The 13,470-nt window shown below is 46.2% G+C and overlaps 1 long non-coding RNA gene across 1 annotated transcript; it reads right to left on the reverse strand.

Annotated features, from left to right (window-relative positions):
- Positions 1–422: 422 nt before the first annotated feature.
- Positions 423–4,222, reverse strand: LOC148120563 (uncharacterized). The gene is made up of 2 exons (XR_015739008.1): positions 2,023–4,222; positions 423–1,523 (listed from the first exon to the last, which is right to left on the reverse strand). It is a non-coding gene; the product is annotated as an uncharacterized LOC148120563 (long non-coding RNA).
- Positions 4,223–13,470: the final 9,248 nt, after the last annotated feature.

The raw sequence follows: 13,470 nt of genomic DNA on the forward strand, positions 1-13,470 counted from the left end.
TGGGCCCTCTGTGCCTTGGCCGTCCCTCCCATGGCTTCTTCAGGCGCCAGGTCCTCACACAAGGGCGTGCAGCGGAGGGAGGGGGACAGAGCTCACCTGTCTGCTTACAACGCAGTGTTTCTCAGCCTTCCTAACGCCGAGCGCTTTAATACAGTTCCTCGTGCTGTGATGCTGTGGTGACCCCCAGCCATAAAATTATTTCATTGCTACTGTAATTTTCCTAGCGTTATGAATTGTACTGAAAATATCTACTATGCGGGATAACTGATATGTGAGCCCTGTGAAAGAGTCCTTCGACGACCCCCCCATGGGTCATGACCCACAGTTTATTGTAGTATGTAATGTATGTACCCATTTGATTACAGTCTGTGTGTCCCGCGCTACCGTCTCGCCAGCAAGAACCACGCGGTACACATAGGATCCTTCTGCAGTAAAGCTTTATGTCTCTTGGGAGCTAGAGCATAAGCCACATGGCGGAGACCCAGATAAGATGGAACCCATCCCTTATATAGGAAACAGACCCTGCTTTGGACGTGTCACTCTTGGATAGGTCCATTGTTCCCAGTCCCAGGTGATGCCTCGGGAGTAGGCGGGGACTCAGTGGGAAATTACCGAGCACATGTGCGTTCACCTGGCGGTGAAGCCGGATGTCAGCGCCATCTTGATAATGGAGAATGTGGCTGCGGCCTTCTACATCTCCCCCTAATTTTACTTCTTTGCAGAAAGGCAACTCCCTAGGAAGGTAAAGATAGAGGTCGCACTTCCCAAAATGAAAACATAAAAATGGGCTTACACGGAATCTGTCCCTAGGCTCATGACACCTGGAACCTATCCAGCCTGCCCTCTGCCAATTTTCTGGGAAAGGGAATATACGGCAGGAAACCCTTAAGCAAAGCGACTTATCTCTCAGAGAGGGCCATTCTCTGTGCGATGTTCTTTAGCTCGACAACCTTCAGGGCTAGCTAAGCCAAGCATTCCACCCTGTGCAATGGACCACAGTCCTAGGGGTGCAGGAGCTGGTTGGCTTAAACCTTACTGCTTTAACATAAATAACCACACATCAGTAGAGGCCCCTGTTCCAGGGCAGCCAGCGCTTGTGCAATAACCATTTTGTCCCTACGATTTTGGGATTTGAGTCAGCAGACCATCCAGAGGAAAAACACTAATCCATAGCATAGGACTGTTCCAAAACATTTCCATCCCCACCCATTCTTTGAAGTAGGGGAAGAAAGACATGACCCAGGACTGTAATCCTATGGCCAAGCTTATAAATCATCTCTAGGACGGTAGGGAGGGGGCCCAGAGTCTTATTGGCTGTAAAAAATCGGGGAGACATCGCCATCCTATGGTTGACTGGTAACAGCTTCAGGAAGGCTGAGAGTGTCCTCAATCGGTGCTCTGTCATCCATCCGCAAAATGGCAGGAGGAACAGCAGCCAGGTCCTCAGGCGAATCCGTGTGTTGTGGATCACTCTTCATTGTTCGGGTCAATCGCTCTGGCAGCCAGAATGGGCTTTCTTGATCCTGTGGGAAGACACAAATAGCTCCCCTGGATCTCAATAAGATGGGATCCGGGCCTTTCCATTCATTAGAAAGCACATCTTTCCATTTAACCAAATCTTTGGGCCGCTGCGGATCCGAACAATGTCGTGTTGCAGCATTTTGGCCATTATCATCCAGATTTAAAAAATTTATGGTGAACAGAGCCATGGCGATGGCCATTCTGGCATCGGGGGCAGTTCCTTTATATATGGCGATGGCCATTCTGGCATCGGGGGCAGTTCCTTTATTATTCCCCCCCTTTTTGTTTAAATAGATATTTATCCAATTTTTAATTTAAATAACCATGGCATTTTGTAACCTATCTTGAAGATACCCATAGTGTTTAGCAGAAATAACTGACAGGATAAGGGAAACTGATAGCAAGCAATACCTGACAAAACAAGGGGAAATCCAGCAGCATAGCAATGGCATAGCAACAACATTGCAATGTACAACAACAACATAGCAATAACTGACAGACCAAGGGCAGGAGCTGGACCATCCCTCAGGAACCTGCCAGCTCTGTAGCAATCTGGTCAGACAGCTCCCTAGCAGAGGCTTTGTCCTCAGGCCTCTGGACAGATGAATCCACAGCATGAATAGTAGCATTTCTAGAAAAAAAAAAAAACAAACTCTTCTCCCAAAATAACATTTAAGAGTATTAAAAAACTCAGTGTAAAAATTTAGCACAGTCAGTACTGAAAGTAGGCTGGTCTTGAACTTAGAGACCTATAGGTCTCTGTTTTAAAGAGCAATCTTGTTTGTCTGTGTCATTACAGCAGGCCCTGTTTGTTGATATTAGATTTAAGATTTATTGGCTCCCGTATTTTTTGCTGGTACGGTGGCCTTGGGTTTCAGAGCCCGCCCGCCATCCAAGGGCTGTGTGCGGCCTTGGGCCTGCTCGCTGTGCGGATCCCCGTGTCCCAAGCCAAGAAGTGGCGGCTCCACCCCCAGGCGCCCCTGCCTTCCCCGTGGGGCTAGCCTCGTTCTCTGAGGTCTGAGGCTGTGTTGGTGGCGGAGTGTGGCGGGAGCCGACACCCAGACCAAGGCTGCACAGGCCGGCAATAACTCAAGGTCCGCGCCAGAGCCTTCGGCTCAAGGGGCCAATGGGAGAGGCGGCGAACAGGGCCGCTTCCCTATTAGCCAACTCTCAACACCTGTGCCATAGCAAAAGCGGCTATAAACTCTCACAGATCCAGCCAACGACCCAATCACCCCAAAATCCAAGGGCCCTTCGCATCCATCTCCCTGCGGAGCCCAAAACACCAGACAAGCCAAGCATATACACAGCAATCTTTCAGGAGGACTTGAGTTCTTAAAATGCTAAGCAGTTCTTAAAAACTTAAGTCACACTATGTAGATGTAATACGGTACTGCCTGTTTACTGCATTTAAACCTTAATTGTGCTTTTATTATGATAAATACGACCAGCCCTGCCTGAAGTCAGCATCGTTTAGCATAGCCAAATGGAATCAGAGCCATTTTACCCTCAGAGACCCTCACAGTTTTAGGTACATTGTAAGCCTTCTGGCCCGGCTGTCTGTGGCACCGCTGTGACATCCTCCAGGCCAGGCACCAACCGAGCTGCACCAATTGAGCCGGCGCAACGTGCTCCCCACCATAGCCACAGAGCAAAGCTCCGCTCCAGCCGCCCTCCAGCCCCAGCTGCACCCACTCCGTGCCCAAACCGGTGCATGGAGCAAAGCTGAACTCAGAGAAGCAGGCTTGCAGATCTGCGATCACTGAAAGGACCTCATTTAATCTTTTAGGGAATTTGGGCGTCGTTTAGTCTCTTTGGCTGCTTTCTGCTGTTATTGGGCCGTTGCATTCTTAGGGGTAAACATTACAACATTTCAGGAGGTCTCGGTGATTCAAACCACGTGGATCTCAAGCACGTACTTAGGCTCCCATCCTCCGTGGAGGCGAAAACAGAACCTCTCCTCCACAACATCACACTCTTAAGCCCATGCCTTAAATCTAAACTACCTTTTTTAGCAGCTTCCAAATTCAAATATCCCTCTCCTGTCCAGTACACAAAAAACAACATGAACAACACGACATAAAGCCTTCGACCCTGCAAATCAGCCTTTTCCCCCATCTCCACTCTCCCAAAATCACCGGGAGGTCCTTTTTAACTTATTTTTTTTTCTGTCTCCCCCATTCTTTACCGGAGGGTCCTTTTTAACTTATCTGGGTGCGCGCACAACCTCCCACTGCTGCTCAGTTTCTGATATGCTCTCTGGACTTTAGAACGTACCTCTCTGAGCACGCATGCCTACAGTTCTGAATCCTCCTTGTGTCCAAGGGGTCTCCGGCGGTGCAAAGTTCTTCTTTTTCCCGGGTTTCAGCACCAGATGTCCCGCGCTACCATCTCGCCAGCAAGAACCACGCGGTACACATAGGATCCTTCTGCAGTAAAGCTTTATGTCTCTTGGGAGCTAGAGCATAAGCCACATGGCGGAGACCCAGATAAGATGGAACCCATCCCTTATATAGGAAACAGACCCTGCTTTGGACGTGTCACTCTTGGATAGGTCCATTGTTCCCAGTCCCAGGTGATGCCTCGGGAGTAGGCGGGGACTCAGTGGGAAATTACCGAGCACATGTGCGTTCACCTGGCGGTGAAGCCGGATGTCAGCGCCATCTTGATAATGGAGAATGTGGCTGCGGCCTTCTACATCTGTGTCCTATCATTACAATGTATTCCTTGCTCATTATGAGCTTACCAGCAGGCTCTCTGAGAAAAGTGAACACAGACCCCTCACAGAAGATCTAACCCACCCTCCCAAGGAGTCTTTGCCGTTTGCACTCTGCTCTTTAGCAGCTGCACACAGAAAGTTGAATCTCGGCACCTGAGGCTCCCGGTGGCTCCGCTTTCAAAGAGCTCATCTGTATAACACCACAACCCGCAGACAATCCTTGACTCTGGAACCCTTGGAGCAGCTCAGAAGGGAGAGCTAGTGTTTGGCTACAGGCCATGGGAGACTCCATAGCCAGTGGCACATTGATTGGACCAAGAGGATGCCAGCACTGGGGATGCTGCATATCAAAAACAGATAAAACACCCTGTCCTCATAACTTGCCATCTAGCGATATAGGAGACAAACTAAACCAAATACTTAAATAAGGATTGTGTGCCCCAGCAAGCATGCACAGAAAGATGAGGAACACATACAACTCTGTCATGAGAACTCCACTGGAGAGGCATGAAAAACGATTCAGAAAACACAAAATCCACTGGAAACCAATGTTTACTAGTGTGTCCAAACACGTCCCAGCTTTAGAGTATGTCACACGGGGATAATGAGTGCATTCGTCGTTTTGTGGCAGTATGTATGAGAGTGTTCCCTCCCCCACCCCCAAAAAAGAAAAAGAATTAAAAAAAAAAAAACAAAAAGCCTACAGCCTGGCTCTGCTCACTCAGCTTGGCAAGGGAGCCCGTAAGTCTGAATGGCAGGAATGGGCAAATCTCGCTAGCAGGAAGTAATTTGATCCTGTGCCTGCAGGGGGCGCCCAAGGATCATGACTGTATTCCCCAGGCAGTCAAGTCTACCTCCTGAGAATTTGTATTTGGCTTAATTTTTTTTGTGTAAATTATTTTGCCCTGACAAGGTTTGAAATTCTCATGTCTTTCCACTGCACATAGGGTCTAAACTAGGCCAGACTTCCTCTCTGATTATTGTGTGGCACCTTTCCTGGAGAGTCGTGGACAAACATCTACTCACCTAGGCAGGGTGACAAAGTAAGGACACAAGAGTCCAATTTAGTGAACCAAGGGGTTTACTGAGGTTCCTTACAGGACTGTGGGGAGAGGTGGAGTACTGGGAGGAACATAGAGAACTTAAAGGCCTTTGGTCGAGTCAGCATGCCATGAGTCGTCCTCCTCACACACACACACACACACACACACACACACACAAACACTGACCACTGCAGCCAGACACTAGCTCTTCCATCTGAGCCTGGCCCAAAGGTTACAGCTCCCAGGACCCAGGTTTGAGGTGAACTACAGAAAGATGTGGGATAATGGGTTCTTTATTTTCTACCTCTGTTAAGAGGACACAGGGTCCTTTCCCTCCAGAAGATACAGGAGCAGGGCACCATCTTGGATGGCAAGGCCTCTTCCCTCTCCACACACAGAACCTTCCAGCACCTTGCTTTGGGATCGTTCTTCTCTACAATGCTGAGAAGTACATTTCTATTGCTTATGAATTACCAGTTACCCAGTCTCAGGGGGTGGGGGTTTGGTCTTTGTTATAGCAGCATAGACTAGTACAGACTCTTTCCTTAAACACTCCCACCCCTGCAAGCAACTCTATAGTTCTTTCTGGCCATTTCCTTGAGAACTCTCTCTTCTACTAAACCAGAAGTGCCAAGGGAAACAAATCATACCTGTTCGTTAATGAGTAAATAAATGCATGAAAGAATTTAAGAATAAGCAGCTGTGTGTTTAAGGATTAGAGAGTAATGTAAAATGCATAATAGTCGCTGGGGCATTCATTGAATTACAATGTTCAAGAGTCCATATTTGTGTCTGCACTTTTTTCCTTTTCCTAGGAGGAGTACCATGAGCCTCACACAAACTGTGGGCCTGTGGGCTGCTCTCCTGAATAACCTCACTTCGTCACCAGGGGGCACCACGACTCCAAACTTTCATTTTTCTTCTGTACAAAGCCTTAGAAACCATAAATACTACAAAGTGGGAAAAGCCCAAGTCAAGCAAGCCACTCTAGCCATCTCTTGCTAGTTTCAGTTTGTAATTTCTTTTTACCAAGAAAGATACATGTTTTTTTCCAAAGCTATCCTGAATATATGGGATTTTTAGACCTGTATGGAATAGACCATTCATTCTCTGGCTCTGTGTACAGCTCAGGGGCAGAGGGCTTGACTAGCTTCCATAATACTTTGTGATCAATCCCCAGAACCACAAAAAAATTTCTTTTAAAAAAAGGAAAAAAAAAAGTAAAATAACCCACTATCTAATTAATCTGTTTACATCAGTGGTACCTGGCCGAGCCACTGTAACTTTGAGAAAGGAATAATCACTTAGGATCAGCAGCTATTGCCTGATATCAGTTCTCTGGTGTGATCCATCCAGTGGGGATTTGCACTCTGCACGTAGCTGGGCACCTACCCGTGCACCCCACATACACACACACACACACACACACACACAGGGCTGCTGCTCACAAACAGGTCTGTTTGCACTGATGTGGACATCTTAGCTATGTATACTCTCCTAAAACACTTTGGAACTTTTTCTAGGGTTCATTCTTACATCTGTGTTCTAAAAGCCAGACCTTAGCTATACCTGTTCAGAATAAGTCGGTCAGATTCGTCAAGTCACTGCAAGCCCAGCTCAAGCCAATCAGATTCAGCAGGGCAATGAAAGCATTCTGGGAAAACAGTGGAGATGTGGGGGGCACTGCAGAGAATGGGTTCCCAGAGGCCAGGGTACCCGAACAGAGGGACCAGGAGCTCTCAGAAGCCACAGTGGGAAAAAAATGTTGACTTCAGGGACTTGAACTCAGAGTTGGGGAGATTTTAGGAGCCAGCCAACAAGCAAGGCGCCTTCAGTGTCATTCCCCGAGGTTTTCTGTCCCCGCACGCCCCAACCAAACCTAGAGTCTGAATACCGTCAGGCATCGTTTTCCTAGTTCCTCTGATGTTAGAGGATATTGTGCTGTTTGCCCAAAGCGCCGTGAAGAGGTTAATTTACATGTAGTAAAATGTTATTCCCCAAAACTCCAGCCAAGAAAATCAAGAAGACCGGGGAATGTGGCAATATTCCACTTGAGGCTGTGGTGAGGTGTGGATAAACAGCCGACTCCGGGGTGGAATTATATGTAAAGGGGGAAAAAGCCGCCCTCTCTTTGCGCATGGCTACAGGGCATGTGCCCGCTGTGTTCATGTTCAGCTTCCTGCTGTACAGACCCCACACTTGGGAGCTTGTGCAGTGTGTCCATTGTAAAGTGGACTCAGGCCATGCTGAGTGACAGGCTGAGAGAGGACGTCAGAGTTGCTCTGCGCTCGGGTGCCAGAATAGCAACCAGCGTAATGAATGGAACAAGCACCAATGGTAATGAGTAGGGATGAGTGGGAGGTACTCGCGCCAGAGCGGAAAAACAAGAGAAAGAGAAGAGCAGGCAAGATCTGGGCTTGTCCTGGGTGCCCTAAGTGAAATGGCCTGGGAGTGTGGCCCAGTGGGTAGAGTGCTTGCCTAGCATGCACAAAGCTCTGAATTCGAATCCCCAATTTTGGCAGAATTTCATGCTGGCCTGGCCCCAGAGGGTTAGCAAGTACCCCTCACTAGCCATGAAACCCTGCTGGGCTATACTTGTCCTAGCTCCAGAGTTTTCACTCAGCCCCTAATCTGCTGGGACAATGGTGTGTACCTTGTCAATTGTATTTTAATAAACGTTGATTGGTCAGTAGCCAGGCAGGAAGTGTAGGCGGGGCGACCAGGCGGGAAGTAGAGGCAAGGTGACCAAAACAGGAGAATTCTGGGAAGAGGAAAGGGTCAGTCTGCAATTGTCACCCAGACACAGGGGAAACAAGATGTGACTGCCTCGCTGAAAAAAATACCAAGCCACATGGCTAACACAGATAAGAATTATGGGCTAATATAAGTTATAAGAGTTAATAAGAAACCTGAGCTAACAGGCCAACCAGTTTATAATTAATGTAGACCTCTGTGTGTTTATTTGGGACTGAATGACTGCATTGGGGGGCGGACACAGAAAACCTCAGTCAACACCTAATCCATCCTTTGTGTTACAGATACCTTTTGTGGGCCCTGTGTGAATCTTGTCTGAGAGTTTCCCATGGATTTAAAATCCATGCAAAACTTAGTTTAGAGGAAACCCGGAAAATCGTGGTACCTCATGAATCGGGTATTTGCACCTGGCATTGTATTATCAGAAGCTTCATTCAGTTTGTTTTGAGATATGGAAATCTACTAGCTAAAGTGTAAATATAGGAAAAAATAAAGATGCCAAGAGGTGAAGGGAAAGTGCTTCCGTTCACTGTGATCAAGCCCCTGCAGCCACAGAGGCTAAGTTCTTTCTCATGCATCTCTGAGTCTTCATTTCACGGACCCAGGTGAACCCACACACCTGCATGGAAATACTCACAGCACCCAGTACCATGTAAATCTGGCATTGATGGTGCACACCTATAATCCCAGTCCTCAGAGGTAAAGAGATCTCTCTCTAACCTATCTAGTCCAATTTGTGCTATCCATATACTCGTAGGTGTGGAGCATGGTGACTATGGATTTATACGCTTTCAGATGCAAATTCATACTAATATTAATCAGTGTATAATATGATATGCCGTCCACAATGATACAAAGCAAAAGCAAGCCATAAAATTTGCATATTGTGATCCCAACTTAAAATCAAAACCCAACAATAAATAGAATACACAGGAAGAAATCCACAGAACTCTTAACAGTTGCTAAGAGGGGTGGCTTATTTTTTTTCTTAGTTGATCTTTCTCAAATTTCTTTTAATGTTGATATATTATTTCCATAAAACATGGGAAGCTCCAAGTTCACTACAGGATGATCTGTTCTTCAAAAATCAGCAGAGAAGGTCAGCTAATACTCACACCCCAATTGGGCTCAATCATAGAGCCCAGTTATCAAAGACAAGGGGTAAATAAGATCTAAGTCAGCCCTTTGTGTCTGCCTGGGGTTTCTAAGAAGCCACTAATTAACTACAATTCCTGCCTACAGGTATAATCATCTGTGTGATGAGCTCTGATCCCCTAAACCATGATGCTACAAGAGATTATAGTTATGCACTGAATCTATACGTTTTATTATTGGGAGCTATTTTGCTCACTTAAGCTGTTGCCTATGCATATGGTTTTGATAATTAACTCACCTTATTCTAAGATATGTGAAGGTATATGATCTCTTGTTTGTAAAGAGGTTTCCGACTCACACGTCCGTTTTCTTCTTTTTTAATCAGATGAAGTTTGACTTGAACAGATTAGAATCCAAACATATGCAGAACCTTGCTCTCCAGGGGTACCAGCGTTAGAGTGGTTGCTACTTAGTTTGCAAACTGAGGGAGGTTTATTTGAGTGATTTTCTTACACATTAAAACAACTTAAATAATGCATGCGTTGCTTTTCTTGCTAGATGTGCTATCCGATTTTAGCTCATTGCAGGCTTCGCTTTGTTACGTCTCTCCACCGATGGGGGTTGGAAACAAAACTGTGTACATCCGAGTCTCTGATTTTTGACTCGAGAATTACTCCCGCTCAATAGAATGTTTTCCTCCTAGCATCAGCTCCATCTTCCTCAGTCAAGAGCCTTTATTTCAATTTGGGGCTGCACTTGCTATAGGAGTGAATTCACTTGGGAACGGAGCCAGCACAAGAGGTAAACTGAAGAATGGAGAAAAAGAAAATAGGGCTGATAGATGTTTGCCACATGGCGTGAGCTGAGTATCTCTGCAAATCTGTTAGGGTCAGGAGTCAAGGAATTCTTTTACCTGAAGACATCCGATTTCCTTTTCTGACTAAAATAAATCGTATGGATCTCTCTGAAGATTTTAATTCTAAAGTGAAATCATCCTCTTTACTAATCCCACTTAAAACAGAAGGAGAGAAAAAGTAATTAATGTGTGTTGAACTTTGATAAATCTCTAACTCATACCCCCAAATAGAACCTTTGTGTCTAATTTTATGACATTAAGTAGTCCATGATTAGCATGTTTTTTATTTCAAAAAAATGATTCCATTTCGGTGTATATTAAATTTCCATAAAAGCTTTGTAGCAATTCCACCTAACTGGAAATGGTGGTGGGTGATTCATGTTGCTTATTTTAAGCTTTGTTGAGATTCTTCATTGATGGGTATGACCTTCTGAATGAGAATGGGCGCAATGGGCTCACAGATTTGAATGCTTACTTCCCAGGTGGTAGGCTGTGTGGGAGGATTAGGAGGTGTGGCTTTGAGGAGGTGAGAAACTCAGAGTGGGCTTTGAGGTTTCAAAAACCCACACCAGGCTCAGGCTTGCTCTCTAGCTCGCTCTCGCTCTCTCTCTCTCTCTCTCTCTCTCTCTCTGTCTCTCTCTCTCTGTCTCTCTCTCTCTCTCTCTCTCTCTATCACTTTCTCGTGTGTGTGTGTGTGTGTGTGTGTGTGTGTGTGTGTGTAAACTTATACTGTACGTTCTCTCAACTCTCTCCTTCCAAGAGTTCAAATGTGATGCTTCAGTTGGGTGTCTTTGTCTCCACGAAACTAAAACAAACTTGAACTGCCATAAACCATGAGTCCTAGACAGTGAGACTGGAGAGACCAGCCACCCCGCCTCAGTGGGCGAGCACTGACAGACGTGAAGGAGGAGCCTTCAAGAGGAATGCAGCTCCAGTCACTAGCTGTAGGACCCTGAGTGAGGACAGCTGTAGCTGGTCCAGCAGGCCTACCAGAGTGGGCAAGGTAAACAGTAACAAGAAATAACTATTTCCCATCTCTTTATGGCAGAGAAAGAGCACCCAGCAGTGACTCAAAACCATCCACTACAGAACAGAAGTCAGGAGGATGGCGGTTGGCTCTTTGCTGTCTTTCAAGTGTGTGTTATTTGACTTTGGTTCGAGTGCAGAGGGTGCACCCTCACTCAACAGGCCTCCCTATCCTTGCTAATCCCTCACACACAGTGCTGGCTGGGTCTGGGGCCTGGCAGGCAGGAAGCACTCAGCCAGGTCTGCTGAGGACTCCTCCAAAGAATTCCATTCTGACTGGGGAGAGTGAAAACAGATCAAGCAATCTCTGGAGATGTCTACTAAATTATTTTTCAATGGGAAATGCCACCAGGGTGGGAGAATCTGGATGCTCAAGTGTAAACACATAGGATTCCAATTATCCTACCCACGCAGTAGTGACCTTGAAGCCGGAGCCAGCCCCGCCTCATCGCCGCACACTCCTAAGAAGGAGAACAGAGGGCTCTCACAGCTGCTTTCCCTGGGTGGACTAGCCAGTAGTACAACCTCTGTCATAAGAACAGTTGGGCAATTGCTGCCACACAAAGTTTGAGTACATACTCAGTTGACGGAGCTTTTTTTAATTTTTTAAGAGAAAGGGACTCTTCCAGAATTGATCTGGAATTGTTCTGGTGGTCCTCTGTATGGCGATCAAGAAACAGCGGTGGAGCATCCACGTTCGCACCACCAGGTATTTCCTTTCCCTGACGACAGAGGTACTTCGTGTATCAGTCTCCTGGTAAGGTGAATGCTTGGTGGTTCGCTGCAGAGCTCTGGAGAAGGTTAGTCGGTGCTCAGGAACGCCCATCTAAGTCAACAGCCCATCAGATGCGTCAAGGCAGGCTCCTGGAATACAAGAGCAAACCAAACTGCTTCAGGGCTAAAGGATTTGCAGTTGGAATCCCAGCATGAAATTTCCCTGCATTACACATGGATGAGATTTAATCAAGTCATACCAGGCAGGAAAACGCACAGAATAGGTATCTGTGCAATGATGCAATTTTAAAAATTATGAAATGTATATGGTACCAAAGGAAATGAAGGAAAGAAGGAAGGAAAAGAAGAAAGAAAAGAAGGAAGTTCATGGTGGAGTCTGAAAAATCAATTCAAGATCAGACAGGGTTTAAAATCACTCCCAACTGCAAAATGAGCTCAAAGCCAGCCTGAGCGCCTGTCTCACAAAATAAAACTATACAAGGGGGGAAAAAAATCGGTGGACTTTTTCATTCTCTGGTTTAACTGGCCTGTGGATCAGACAGCTGCAATAGAACCTTCCAAAGTCTCCGTTTCTAACGACAGCTAATGGGCATGGTGGCCTCATAGTATCAACACTGGAGAGGCTGAGACGGGAACTGCCACAGTTCTGGGCCAGTCTAGGCTATTTAGGAACTACCAGGCCAGCTTAAACCACAGAAGGAGACTGTGTGTTATTTTTATAAAATATTAATAATGCCAGTCCTTCCAGGCTAAGTGGTTATGGTGTGTGCTTCTCCTGCAGAGCTCTGCACCCATGTGAGGAGGCTCACAATCAATAGTAAATCCAGATTGGACACACACCCTCTTCCGACTTCCGTGGGTTCCTACATACATGTGACATAGGTACATACATATGTACACATACAAATAAATTAATCTTTAAAACCCTGACTTGTTAACCTAGGCATTTATGCCTTGCTCTTCCTCTGTCTTATAACAAGGCAACTCTTTTTGCAATGAATCCACTCAACCCCATCCCCCTCCCGTGTGACCGTATTGGAGGTTTCCAGATACCTTTATCCACACTTGGAATAAAAATATTGACTGACCAACATGACCTACTCCTGCTCAGAAACCATTAAGCCAGTTTCCGTGCCAAATGGTCTCCATGAAGACAAAGGCTGTGTTTCACCTGCACCTTTAATTCCTCACCTTAGCCTACTGGGGATGAGCGTGCAATGACCTCCAGTGTTGCCAATGAGGAAACTAAGTTCAGAGAAGCCAGACACCTTCCCCAGCCCACAAGCCAGTGCAGCGGAGAAACACTGTTTCAGTCCAACCTCATGAGGCCCAAACTGTTATTTTTGTTGAGCTAAACTGTTGCTTTCCGTAAGGTGCCCGATAAGCATCCTCAGGGTTTACCAATAACTTCCTCAGAAAACAAAGGGTGTATTATTAGTAAACTCTCTGGGTTTTGCTGGAGAATGAGGAAATAATCAGTAATCAATTGCCTATTATTTGCTTATTGGGTGCTGTTCAACAGAAAGAGCCTGTGTCACGTGTTACAGGAGGGTTAATCAACAACAACAACAACAAAAAGACAGCAGCTTACAATTTCGAGGAGATGTAAGTAACTGGGCAGAAAAACACAGGAGAAAAGCCATAAATATTATGGCTTCAATGATGTAGGTGGGCCTTCTATGTGTTATTCTCATTGGTTAATAAAGAGACTGCCTTGGCCC

Source organism: Myodes glareolus, chromosome 10 (genome assembly GCF_982192425.1).
Source record: "Myodes glareolus chromosome 10, mMyoGla1.1, whole genome shotgun sequence".
NCBI classification, from domain to species: domain Eukaryota; kingdom Metazoa; phylum Chordata; class Mammalia; order Rodentia; family Cricetidae; genus Myodes; species Myodes glareolus.